The following is a 13,781-nucleotide window of genomic DNA, read 5'->3' on the forward strand; positions in this document are numbered from 1 at the left end:
TATCATTTATATGCGAGTATTTATATGTGTGGAATTTTTTGTAAGATTGGCCAGATCAATGCACTTCGAAGGGCAGGCAATACAGGGTTTGGTAAATGCTTTGACTCGCTGTGTATTGTTGGAAAAGAGCATTTCTAATTGTAAATCTGGGATAAATGGGGCATTTTATAGTGTATAAACACCACTATATGTCCATGGTTAATCTTGTGTCAAAACCTCTATGCTAAGCAAAACTTAGACTATCGAAATATTGAATATTATACAAATTTAACACACCAGCATGTCATTTTGTGTAGTTCATTGCTATTTTTTCTTTGGCTATACCATTGTTATTTAATTCAGTTGGATATCCATAAATTTATGAAACCCTAATGATATCGAAATGTTATATTTTATTGTGTTTAACATTTTGTAAATAAAGTGCTCAAATTTATTGTTGCATTTTTATTTTACATTATTTGTTTAATTTTATGTTGGCCTATATGTAGCTATGTAGGCTATACGATATATGCATGTATTTATTTATTTATTTTCAAATAGTCACAACAGCCCGAGGCCACAAATAGGCATGGGCATCTCAAAGTCAGTATCATCTGGTTATTTTAATGCCTCCGTTGTGTTACGTTGGACAACACAAACCGGTGCCCTGTGAAATTGAATCCCTGACAGATAAAAGTAACAAGGCTTTATTGACTTAGGCTATACTGTATAGCCTACAGCCCAAAGAGGGAGAACGCTCACAAATCGATAAATACAGACTAGGGTTAGGGCAGGCCCTATCTAAAACTAATCAGACGGCTCTATGCTTTCAGTGGAATGTGCATTTCAACTGAGTAAAATCTACTCGTTATCGATATCTTATTTGGTGTTGAGGAATTTAAAGTATTGGTTATTATTGGTACACGTCCTCCACATAGGCTACCAGTTGTTTCAATGTTCTTGTTCTATACTTAATAACTAATTAACTTAAATGCCCCAACCCGTTAGAATGTGTTGTGCTGTTGTGAAATATATAGCTTCAGATAAAATATGGGGCGTTTCAGACAGTATTATTGTTGAAAAATAAGAAAACATGCTGCTTTGACATTGAAAATGATGCAACCAGAGGGGTGTGTGCGTGCGTGCGTGCATGTGTGTGTGTGTGTGTGTGTGATTGCGCGCGGTGAGAGAGAGAGAGAGAGAGAGAGAGAGAGAGAGAGATCGCAGTTCATCCTTTATTGCTCCTCGAGAGCCATTTCAAAGCTCATTAATCAAAAACTCGTCGCTTTCAGACTCCTCACTGATCCCTCCTCCTTGTGAACAAAGCATTTGCATTCCAAATTCAAGTAACACATTTCAAACTGGGTAGGCCAATCTTTACGTGAGGTCCCGAAAACCCGCTGTGTTCAACTTTAAGATGATAGGGTTAGAAGCAAATTAAACGCCTCCCCGAAACGTGATCTTTAGAGTCGCACAGGGCCAACAAAGTTACATTCGACGATGAAATAAACGTGGTGATGCAAGCTTCTGACTTAACTTAAGACAAAGGCTGAAGTTATTTTTAGGCTAATAGTCCATAAGTTAATTTCACCTGTTCGGGACGACTTCTAATTAAACACCCCTTATAGCTTATTGGTTTCCTCCCTTTCAGATCCTCACAATAAAAACTAGGCTACACACATTCATCTCAGAATTTAATGAATGGCGGCCATTTTAACCCTGTGTGAGGTTTTTATATCAGCTGCTGCAACCCCACAGCCTGCTGAACGCGGCAACGTTCATGCCTTTGAAAGCGCTCCATCTATCAACGTCCACGAACAGGAGAGACATAATTGTCTAATTGTTTGACGATCAAAAATAATCCAAGAAGAGTTTGTTGATTATTTGCACATCTGCACAAGTCTGACAGGTTAGATAGGCCTATATGCCGTTTAGGTCACAGATAAGGTAGCCTACAGAAGCAAGTAGACGTGCCCTTAACAGGAACAAATGGCCTTTGCTGACTTAACTGCCAAAAGGGAAAACAATTATCTATCATCAGCTGAAAAGTGTCAATTCTGAGGACATTCCGAAGGAATGTTTGGGTTAGTGCTATTTGCAATTCATTGAAATGTATAAGATTAAATCATTATTGAACCGTCTAATTTGAACACAATATATGCTATCTTATATATGCCTACTATGTGTATTGGAAATTGTGTCAATTTCAGTGAATAATCTTGTGTCATTCATGCTTCAATCGTTTTGCAAATGGCAATTTATGGTTACTGGCCAAAAATAATGCTTTCACAGTAAATCAGTAGGCCTGGCCTACTATAGGCCTACTGACTGTATTCCACAATAAAACGTGTTGTAGATTAAATAAAGCATCTTCAAAGTTAATATATCAATGATCAATTTGTGTTATAAAAAAAGTTCAACCCTCAGGAGTCAGGACTTATAGCCTAGGCCTATGTAACTTTTGAATGAAAGAATGGTGCAAAAATACTTCCAATAAAGCACAGACTCATAAAATCATAAAATGTTCAACTGGTAGGCTACTTTCTCAAAGTAAAGTTTCATGTTATAAGAGGCAGTGCAGCTGGGCGCTTATGTTGTGTCCCTGATTGGATAAAAGAAGCGTAGACCACGCCTGCTCAGTAGTGGGTAATATTTACAAACGGGGCTTGGAAGTAGGCTACAGTAGGCCAACTAATGAGGGCATGAGTTGCTGACAATCATTAAACTAATCTCTCGAGGACTCATTGGGCACAGCAGGACTTGATTTCGATTTCTCCGTGACACAGGCCTATGAAACACGGTAAACAGGAGACGCCCCTTTTCCCACGACGTTGGCTAACCCGAAACACTATCCGTCCATGATGAAAAGATGGTAGAATTTTCCTCATCAGGTATGGCGGACCACCGGCACAGCTCAGCCGTTTTCCATATCCGACGTCAGGCGCATCAGGGAGGGTGTAGTTAGCTATGCTATTTGAGGAACAGTATAGAGGCGTGTTTGTTCTTAGCAATGCCACAAATACCGTGCAGAGTCCGGCATTTGGATTTTGGATGAAAGCCGTAGACGGAAGCAAGCTTTCTCCATACACGGGCCATGCATACTGTGTGCTCACACTCACCACCACAGGCACAGGGTTTAATCATCCCACCGACCGAGGCGATCTACCACGACGCTGCCTGGCGACGCACATCAGCGTTGGCAGAACATATCGCGAGGATTCACCGCTGCAAGTGAACAGTATTCATCACCATCCCAAGAGATTTTTTTCCCCCAAGTGCTTACACAGGACATGAGTGTGTGGACACCAGTTATGAATTCATTTCAGTGGGAAAAAGAGGAAGACAGCCATGATGTCAGTAAGAATCACTCATAGAGTTCTATTTCACCTGTTTTAAGTTTGCTCCAACTAAACATATAGGCCTATCTTATTCGATTAGCCTACAGGTAACGGAACATACAATGGTAGATTAGGAGGCATCCAAGGAGGAATTTCACTGCTAAACAGGAGCATAACAGATTTTTGTTTTAAATATATAATATATAATTTAATTGCAATTAAATATACACAACATCCACAAATAGGCCTATACTGACATGATCGTTCATCATCACCCCGCTGCCCCTCCCTCGCCAACACGTTGACTTGACAATACAGTAGAGTGGACTCACCATTAAAGCATGTGGACAGTGGATGACTTGAGTTCTTCATAACATGCCTAATGCACTTGTTTATAAACGACTTGCCTAATTCCTATTAAGCTAATCGAAAGTATGAAATAAGCTAAATTGGCTAAATTATCATAGGCTATTTCATCAATGTATTGCCTGTTCTTTGCCTGTCATGGTCTGGTGTCTGTGACGAATAAACCAAATTCAGAGCAGACAGTGGTGTTAATATTACAACCCAAATGGTTTAAAGATATTGTGGGATCCAGTTTCAAGGGGTTGTCTGAAGGAAATTAACATAATGTCATGGGTTGCCCTTCAAAGAAAGCTGCTCTGAAATGCTCTGAAACTGCATGATGTTTACTTTGTTTTGTTCATGATTAATAACTCTTTGACACTTATACTTTGCTATATCAAATGTCTTGTAAAGTTCTCAAGAAACTATTTGTTGTTTGTTGGTAAGTGTCCTTAATTGTATTTAAATTTATCTCAGGTTAAAACGATATTATTTATTCAGAGATGACTATGCCTTTATTTATGTTGATAAATCAATTTCAAATTGAATGTATGTTTTCACTGAACTTTTATTTTAAATAAAACATTTGCAATTATGGTGTTTTTTATGTGTCAACATTTCACTGGATTCTAACTTTTTTGTTGTTGCAACACTAGAATTCTGTTTTTATGTAGCGTATATGCATGTCCTGATGTAAAGGTGAATTGATTTCTATTAAGGTAGACATGGACATGTGCATAATTATTCTGCCTCTTGGGCTTCAGTTCACAAACCCATTTCCAGTGCTGTGAAAATGCAACCTATTACTAGATGCCAGCCAGAGGACAGTTATCTGCTGTCATATGTCCCATTCTCAACCCTATATGATGTCACTAAAGCATTGAGTTACTTTTACGTGACTGTTCACACTGAATGTAGCCGATCTACAAGCTCACAATGAGTCACACTGTGATGCGTTGAGTAGGGCTGCACGATATGGACCACATTTCATATCTTGATATTTATGCCAAATATTTCGTTATCGATACGATAACAAAATATTCATATACAATATTTTAAGTGTTGCAACAGTGAAAACTAAGCATTATTCAAAAAACAGCATAAGTCAATATCACTCTTGATTTAAATGATATTGGGTTCCCACACTTGTTATTTTGTGTAGCAAAAGGCAAAGGCAACGATATGGGCAACGATATAGGCGATATGGGCAATGTTATCCATAATATATTGCCCAGGGCGATGTGGTCATACCTCGATAACGATATATTGTGCAGCCCTAGTTGTGAGCTTGGCAACTAACCAAATATAACCGGGAGTGTCATATGTTTCTATAGACATGTACACCTTTATAGTTCTACCCTGTTAACCATGACAAGTCAATATGCCAACATAATGGTTTCGGCATAGTTTCTGAAAGTTAGTTCAGACCATATGAATTCTCCTTCGGCCTAGAACTTAAAGGCCCAGTTCATCTCTGGGACAACCAGATCTTATTTTATTGTTGTTTGGGACACGATCCACACAATCCTGAGTTATTTTTTTGTGTTCAATCTTTGAGATATTTTAGTATTTCAGCATGACTAGTGATGCATTTTGCATCATATGATGCAGCATGATGCATCTTATGATGCAAAATGCATCATCATTCATGCTGAAAGGATTGTGTTGATCTTGTCCCAAACAACAATAAAATAAAATCTGGTTGTCCCAGAGGTGAACTGGGCCTTTAATGATTAATTTAAAGAACACTTCAACCATATAATATAATAGGTCCTCCCTGTGCTCATTATAAGATGGCACCATTTCTGTCTACTGTTGTTGATGTCTTGTATGTTGTTATTGTATGTCTTTAAAATTCTCGCTGAATTGAATACTGGAGTAAAATGACCCTTGGAATCAAGCCGTTGGGGCTTTATGTGTTATCCTTTTAGCACCATTGTATGATCGTACCACTGTACTATTTGCAAACTGTTGAAGTATTCAATCAATCGAAGAGGTGAGCTGTGCACAATTCAAAAACCTGCCTATACCAATGACATCATTAGCATAAAAAACGAATATAGCCTAAACAAGCTACAGCCATACTCTTCCTGGAGGGTTAGCATGGTCAAATAGAAGCCCATGTAGAAATAGAAGCCAAAATGACCAAACTTGCCTATCGATGTCGGAAGGTTTTTGAACTGTCGACTGAGTAGAGAGAAAATCCATCTTATAATGTTGTCCAGTACACTCTAAATCAACACTCTGATCTGAATTTTAAAGTGTGCTACTAACCTGCAACATTGATTGATTGCTGCCGTACAAATAGCATAAACATGGAGCAAACTCGTATATGAGTTGCACTAACTATTGCATGATGCCATGATCCATGTCTCAGCAGTATTACAAAACATGATTACCACTTTCTACTCATCTTCAATGAAGAAAGGAATGTCCTGGATTGAACAGGTAGGTATACTGTAATTCTTGTTTGTATACTGTAGATTTAAGTGTGAAAGCAACTTGGGTATCCGAAAAAATCAATTGTATACAGGCCTATTGATGTGAATTTACAAATAGAAGTAAAACATTGTAATAATACTGACAATATTGTAAAATCATAAAATATTAAAGCCAATGTATTAAAGTAGAAGTAATATGTGGTGATAAAACAGTTGGGCTGCATAATGAAAATGTACTGTATGCTTTTAATACAGTTAAACCACTGCTAAACTACATGTAGGAATTACTTTCCAAACCTGATCATGTGAATCGTCAAAGAAACACATGTGCTTTGATTGATTGTATGTCTTATGTTAGTGGTTTTGATATAATTGTAACTATGATAAACGATTCACTTCAAGCAAGTATGATTTAGAGGGCTTGACCAAAAGGCTCATCTCCACCTTACTTGTGTGAAAGATAGCTCACTGATATGTGGAAACGTGAAGTAGGTCATACATTATCCAAGCCTCAACATAATGCTCTGGTAGTCTATATAAGAAAATATTAGTGCCTTTCCCCTTTACCGATGCTCTTATGGATTTCTTTCATGGCATTTTTTTGTGTGAAATTATGACTGAATAAATTGCATCTTCATTTATCTTCGAAAAACCCTTCTGTGCTGACTGCGATACTCAGCTCTCAGCGCTTTACATAATTATATTAGTCTTCTGCTACACCAAGAAATTGATTGCCCAAGAAAATGAACCTGGCTTTGCTATAAATTACACCTATGGATCCTGAGAAATGTGTTATTTTGTTTAAAATAGTACCTAATATAATTAGAGTTCTAATTCATGGCAAGCTACAAGTGTGCCTATTACAGTAACAGGGTTTGGAATTTAATCTGTCTGCTGGATAAAGAATGATCCTGTGTGGTTTTCATTTGTAATCCTAGACACATTATTTCAGTAAAATAGTCTGTGACTTCTCGATATGAGAGATGGATTGTTGTATGAATAACTATATTCATAAGTTTTTAAGTTTTAAAGTTACCAGTCCATCTGAGAGAGCAATTCTATCGGAGGGGATGGGTAATCGAACAGCCCGTCTTATATTGCATGCTGCCATTTACAGTACAACGTACTGTATTACTGAAACGGAAGCGTTTAGATCTCAGCTGAGCTCCCAGCTGGAGGTCTCACCCCTGCTCTGCGAGTACTATAGAAAAGATAAAAAGCCAGATGAGATAACTGTGACAGAATAAGGGCAGATATCTGGGAGTAAGGATATTATCTGCTTCAGCTCCAGGCCTACTACTAAGAGTCAAAGTTTATAATCATATTTTGTGTCTATTTAGACCATTTCCTATTCAGTGCTCTGGCTTCAGGTATGCCAGTATACTGTAGGCTCCAGTTCTGGTTTATCTTTCTAGCTATGAGAGAGCATTATTGTCCAGGTCTCAAACATTGATTGTTACCTTAAATCTCAAAAAGATTCTAGAGTCTAGACACTAATGATGCGAGTTCTTTATTGCCACTCTGACCGCAGGAAAATTATAATGCTAGTGAAAGTGATAATATTCACGTAAGAAATGTTGTTTAAGCATATAAAGAAATATTTTAGGTCATAAGCAGACATCCCATCTTCCATTGTCCTCCATGCCTAGAGGCCCCCGCATTAGAAACAAAAATCCAGGAGCGCCAGTGGCAGCATGCAGGGTTAAGTAATTCTGCACCACGGAGAAAGACATTTGATTTCATTTGTAGTGTGTCTTGCGGCGGGGCGGAGGTGAGCCCACCTTTGGCTGCGGGAGGAGTGAAGCGGCACACATATCTAGTGTTTGGAGACACAAAATTGACAATGCATTTATCTTTGAATAATGTAAATGTCCTGAGAATACGGTGGCAGTGGTCCTGGCGTGTCCACCGAGGGCGCGGGGCTGTCAGACAGTGAGCTCTCTGGCCCTGCTGCAGCATAATATGGCCTTCGGCTCCCCTGGAGCATCCTGCTGCTCTGTTCTGTCTGCCTCGGGCCCACATTCCTCCTTCAGCACACTGCACTAGCTCCCCACTTAATTTACACTCCTGTTGGAGAGGGAGTTAATGCGGAAAAGCCTGCCAAGAAGAATCTTATCTGCTCTTCTCTCTTTTAGGGCACGGAAGGAAGTCTAGACCACAGACAACACACAGGTGCATAGAATGTTTATCCCAGCACTCCTTCTCTGCTTGGTGAAATTATCGGACAGCAGGGTATATAGCTCATTTATGTTTGTCCAAGATTACTATGAAAACAACAAAAAACCCAGACACATACATCATATGCTTGATGGGAATATAAGCTTTTGCAGTATTTGAATATGCCCCATCATTTTAAATAAGTGACATAACTTAAACCGATCTAGGAATACAATGAGTTGCTTCCCAGAACAAATGTGTGGGCTTGGTGACTAAAACATGTATTGTTTAAAATGGATGGTTCCTGGCAAGCTGACAGTGCTGTTCAGTGAGGCAAAGTGCCAGTAAATTGTTTGTCTTCTGCAGTGCTGCCCTATAATTCTTCTGGGAACCAATGGCATTGTGTTTGCCAAAGAGAATAATGATAGATGGGATAAAATCAAACTGGAGGATTTTGGGATGCACACTGGCAACCAGGCATGATCGGAATACACTTCTCGTCCCAAGGAAGAGACGTTTGCAATCGTTTTCTTATTTATTTATGTCTCAGACCTGTGCTTTGTCTGTGGTAGACAGTATAAATGATTTTATTTTCTGAAATAATGCCAAAACATCAGTTTCCTTCCAAAGCCATATATTGTGAGACTATCTGAGATGATGCCTGGTGTCACCTTTGCAGACACTATTTTAATTTCAGTAACCTATTGCAAGAACATATTCGAAATTCCTGCATCAGTGAATAAGTGACCATCCGTTTATATTCAGACAGTAACACTATCATCTGCTGCAGTCATTGTAGACTATATGTTCAATGCAATGATGCATGTTACCCATGTCTGTATTGAGCAATGGCTCTTTATGTCTTCCGCTCTGAGGCGTAAATGTAAATGTGCAATCTGCCCATTTAAGTGTCCTGTTGGCCCAACAACGGGAGCATGTCCCCATCTGTTCTCTCCCTTGCGTGTTGAGGCAACATAATACTCCCTTGCCATTTGCCAGAGCAGAGGTTTCCTAGCTATTTCTAAGGTTAGAGACATGGTAACTAATACTATGGTGGGTTTTCCGTTACTGATTTGGATCAGTTACTCCTTATTTGCAGATAGGCTGTGCTGAATTGTAAATCTGGGTAGCTTTAACACGTGCTGCCCTTGGCTCTTATGCCTTTTTGTTGTTGTTGCTCCACAAGCTGGGGACAGCCAGCGTGAATGTCAGAGGACTGATTTGTTGCAAGCCTAGCCTCTCCAACTGTGAGTCACTGAGGTGTGACAATAGTGACCAACATCTCTAGTTGCCTCAGGGCCAGCCAGTCAATTACACAACACTGTTCACCCAGAGCAACGATAAGTAGTCAATAACAGACCAAAGATTAAAGAAAAAAGAAAATAAATCATGGCTCTCAAACTCACTACACTGATGGCCACATCACCCTGTTGGTGAATTCATGGATATCACATGTGGCAGGTTGTAACCATGAAGTTCATATGGTGGTGGTATTTATGTACAGGCTATCCAGGGTCATAGCTCATGGGCACAGGCCTCTGGGAGGGGGAAGATAAAATGTCTAGTGAAAAAGTAGCCCTGATACAGGACACCTTTAATCTACTGTCTAATCTACACATCATATATGTATGAAGAGCTGGGCTGCCCACACAACCATCTGCAAAGCTTGGCGATTGAGGTCGGTACAGTTCTCATTGCTGAGGATGCGAAGTCGCCGACCCTCTCCACTGCAGCGCCGTCGATGGAGGTGGAGGTGTACTCTATCTGGCTTCCTGTAGCCCACATCACAATAAGCATTTTGGTCTTGTGACTGTCGATGTTAAGAGCCAGATTGTTCTCCTTGCACCATTGCATCTCTCCTTTAGGCTGTCTCATCCTCGTCAGTGATCATCAGGCATATCACGTTGTGTCATCACCAGCGAACATGAGTACTAAGTTTGAGCTGTGCATGGCACACAGGGATTCAGAACACAGCTCTGGGGGGCTCCAATATTGAGGTTCAGGGGGGTAGAGGTGTCTGAGTCCATCCTCACCAACTGGCGTCACTCTCCAGGATCCAGCTGCACAGGCTGGGGCTGAGTCATAGATTTTTGAATTTGGTTTCTTGGCTGGAGGGAACGCTGAGCTGCAACTAATTAACAGCATTCTCACATAGTCCCTCTTCTCCTGGTAGGTGAGGGCAATGTGTAGAAGTGTTGTGGTTATGGATTGTCTGTGGATCTGTTTTGTAGGTAAGCAAATAAGTGGGGGTCTAGGGGCCGTCTGTGGCAACTCGCTATAGACCACCTCTTTGACAAATTGACTTACATCGCTTAATTTAGACCATTTGCTTTGCTTTTTTCAGTACTGGAATTATTGTAGCTGATTTGAAACAAAGATTAATGACATCTGTTTGGGCAAATGAAAATAGACAGTATTCTCATTATAGACCTCTCTGACCTTTGTATGAACAGCACAGGACACTATCAACAGAACAGAAAGTGTCCTGTATATGTAAAGTGTCCCCGGATAAAAATTTCCTTTTACCTATAATTAATCACGCCTTCCGGTTTCTAAGACCACATCTGGTTAATTAAAACTAACATATAGGCTAAATTTAATTATAGGTGAAACTATTTTAGTTCACTGAAATGATAACTTTAGAAGAAAAAAGAAACAATCTTTAAAAAAAGGTACAAGGATGTGAGTGAAATTGCCTTCACAAGGCAATTGTGTGTTCATGAGTTTGTACCTATTTTGAGATGGAAATCTAACCAAAATATTACCGTAAGAACAAGATCATAGCCTAATAATCATTCTGTGTTAGCTCAATAAACTTCAGAACTAGCGTGACACACATGGTACGGTAGGCTACCTAGTTCAAGCTCACGCCTTGATTGTTTGCAGCTGAATGACCGCATTTTGTCCAGTCACCACTTTATTAGAGGATTAGGGTCACAAGCTAACTCCATGGTCACATCAGATGGCTAAAAACAATACATAGACTATAAGCAGAGTTAGTAGATTGTTGTCATTGTCCAATTCCAGAAGTACCAGAGACCTTTTACTAACTAAACCCCAGTCCCAGAAGATATTTTCTCGGACATGAGCAAAAAATTACTCATTAGCATAGGCTAGTTCACTAGATGTAGTTGGCACAACAAGCGAGGCAACAAGCTTACCGTGGGCACGTGGACTGGATACCTCATACCTGTCATCGTCAACCTGTCAAACAAATGTTCTGCAAAATGACACTCCCACCAACAATGCGGGGGTAAGGTGGCTGTTTGTTTGTTTGTTTAAATTTGAAGCCATGCTGCAATAATGCACTAATAACGTGATTTGCCAAATGGATCACTTTTCTATCTCGTCGCTGATTAAAAGGGGGAAATGACAGCTGTGTGCAACTCTGTTTAAGAATTATATTAAGAATGTAGAACACAACGATAACAGCTGAGGTTTGAAGACCCAAATAGTCCATCCAATCCAATATTAAACTATTTTACAGAGGCGTTGAAACGGCCAATCGTCCTCATGTCCACTAAACATCAACGTTGTTGTTTTTTTGTCTCCGCCAGGCCGAAGGCGTGGCCGAGCCTATGTTCTGCACTTTGCACACTCCCTGTGACTGTCAGTCATAGCCATATATCATAACTCTTGTAGAGGTATTTTATTTTGGGACGTTTCTCTCTAAGAGTTATAAAGGGGGTCAGAACGCTCTTGCTGGGTGAGCCCTTCTGTCCATTTTCGGCTCAAAACATGTACAAATTAATATAGGTCTATAAGGTGCTCACCGCATTGTCGAAACAGTTTTCTACCGACCATCCACTCGTCGGCATGTGTTAGGGTCGTTTCATACCGTTATAAGGAGCCTAACTAATTTCGGTTCGGGAGTGCTCCCAGACCCGAAATTATTTAGGTTCGGGGGGAGTTCATCCATACTTTCTTAACGGCTAGTGCCGAAGTCGCTTGTAAATATTGGAGGTCCTTCATGACAACGTTTGTGGCCGATGAATGAGCATTGCAGGGCGGATACATATTGACTTGCGCTGCACGCTGAATGACTGGAGGTCCAGTGAGTAGCAGCACCAGCAGGCAGCAGCAGCACCACCGGGGTCTCTTCTCTCTCTCTCTCTCTCACTCACACTCACAAACGCTCGATCGAGCTCTGTCAAAAACATTTAATCTACAAGCTAACATTATAGACGTGCCGCCTCCCTTGCTGCATGCATGTCATCACACAGTCACAACTCGTCGTGGAAAACCTATCAACACGGAACACTATAGCAATTAGCAAAGTTGTGACTTTAAGCTCTTCTTTTGTCTTTAAAACGGTCAGCGACGCGTTAGCGATACAAGCTGTGTGTGTGTGTGTGTGTGTGTGTGTGTGTGTGTGTGTGTGTGTGTGTGTGTGTGTGTGTGTGTGTGTGTGTGTGTGTCGCGCGCGCCTCCCAGTCCACCACTCTTCGTCTCCAGCGAAAGCCAGCTGACTTGTGTCCGCTCTGCGAAGCCCAATACACGGCCACACAAGCATTTGGAAGTCGGCGTGTCTCCCTCCCAAACGGAGATTCACAGCCGAGAATGTGAACGTGAAGCCGGGCTGAATGAATGAGAAGACACCGCTGAGTACCGAAATTAAGTCGGGAGGTCACAACATTTCGTCAGCACCGTAGAGCCGAATTCAGTCGGTTGACGCCCCCCCGAACCGGGGGATGCGAACCATATTTGGGTTAGCCTAGTGCCGAACCGAACTTAGTTAGGCTCCATATAACGGTATGGATCGACCCTTAGTCGGTTAGTCCATATGATTCCAATAAACTAATGTTTACTCAAACTTCTCCGTGGCTTGCGTCTCCTTGTTGGAATGTTTCCGCCAACAAACGTCGGAATACTTCCGCATACAAAACGTCATGTCCTGAGCGAATAGCGAAGGTGATCAACGTCACGTGATATGTTCGGCCATTTTCAACCAACATTTTGGTAAACATGGAAAGCAATGAGATTCCGAGACAAGTTTATTAATGTATTGAAACATATGGACCTCAAGTTCAAAAATGATTATTTTGGGGGTCGTGGCCTGAAAAGTTTGAGAACAACTGTTCTACCATGCCGTGAGATGTATATATTGCCTTGCTTCTTCCTGTACATTTCTCATGTAGGCCTATAGGCATCGATTCCCCCTTGTCCACAGTCCACGAATACTGCTCGCCATTTCTTCTGTAGTGTAAAAGTTATGGTGAACTATTGTTTTATTTTCATTACACTGCTTGCGCTCCCGTAAATCAAAATGCAATTCTCGTGCTCTGTAATGACGTCAGTGGCGCTCGGTTCACACTGCAAGTGAAGTTTTGGACAGTTTGATATGCGACTTGGCTCAGGTTACTGCATTCAGACTGAGACGCATCTTTAGAAATCAGATTTGAAACCACCTCTGGATGTGGCTCAAGTCACATTTGTAAAAATCAGATTCCATGTGACCTGTCTGCATTTTAGACTCATTTACACAAATCGGATTCCAATCTGGATGTGGCACAGATCTGAT

The sequence above is a fragment of the Nannobrachium achirus genome (assembly GCF_963921795.1).
Source record: "Nannobrachium achirus genome assembly, chromosome: 22".
In the NCBI taxonomy this organism is placed as follows: Eukaryota; Metazoa; Chordata; class Actinopteri; order Myctophiformes; family Myctophidae; genus Nannobrachium; species Nannobrachium achirus.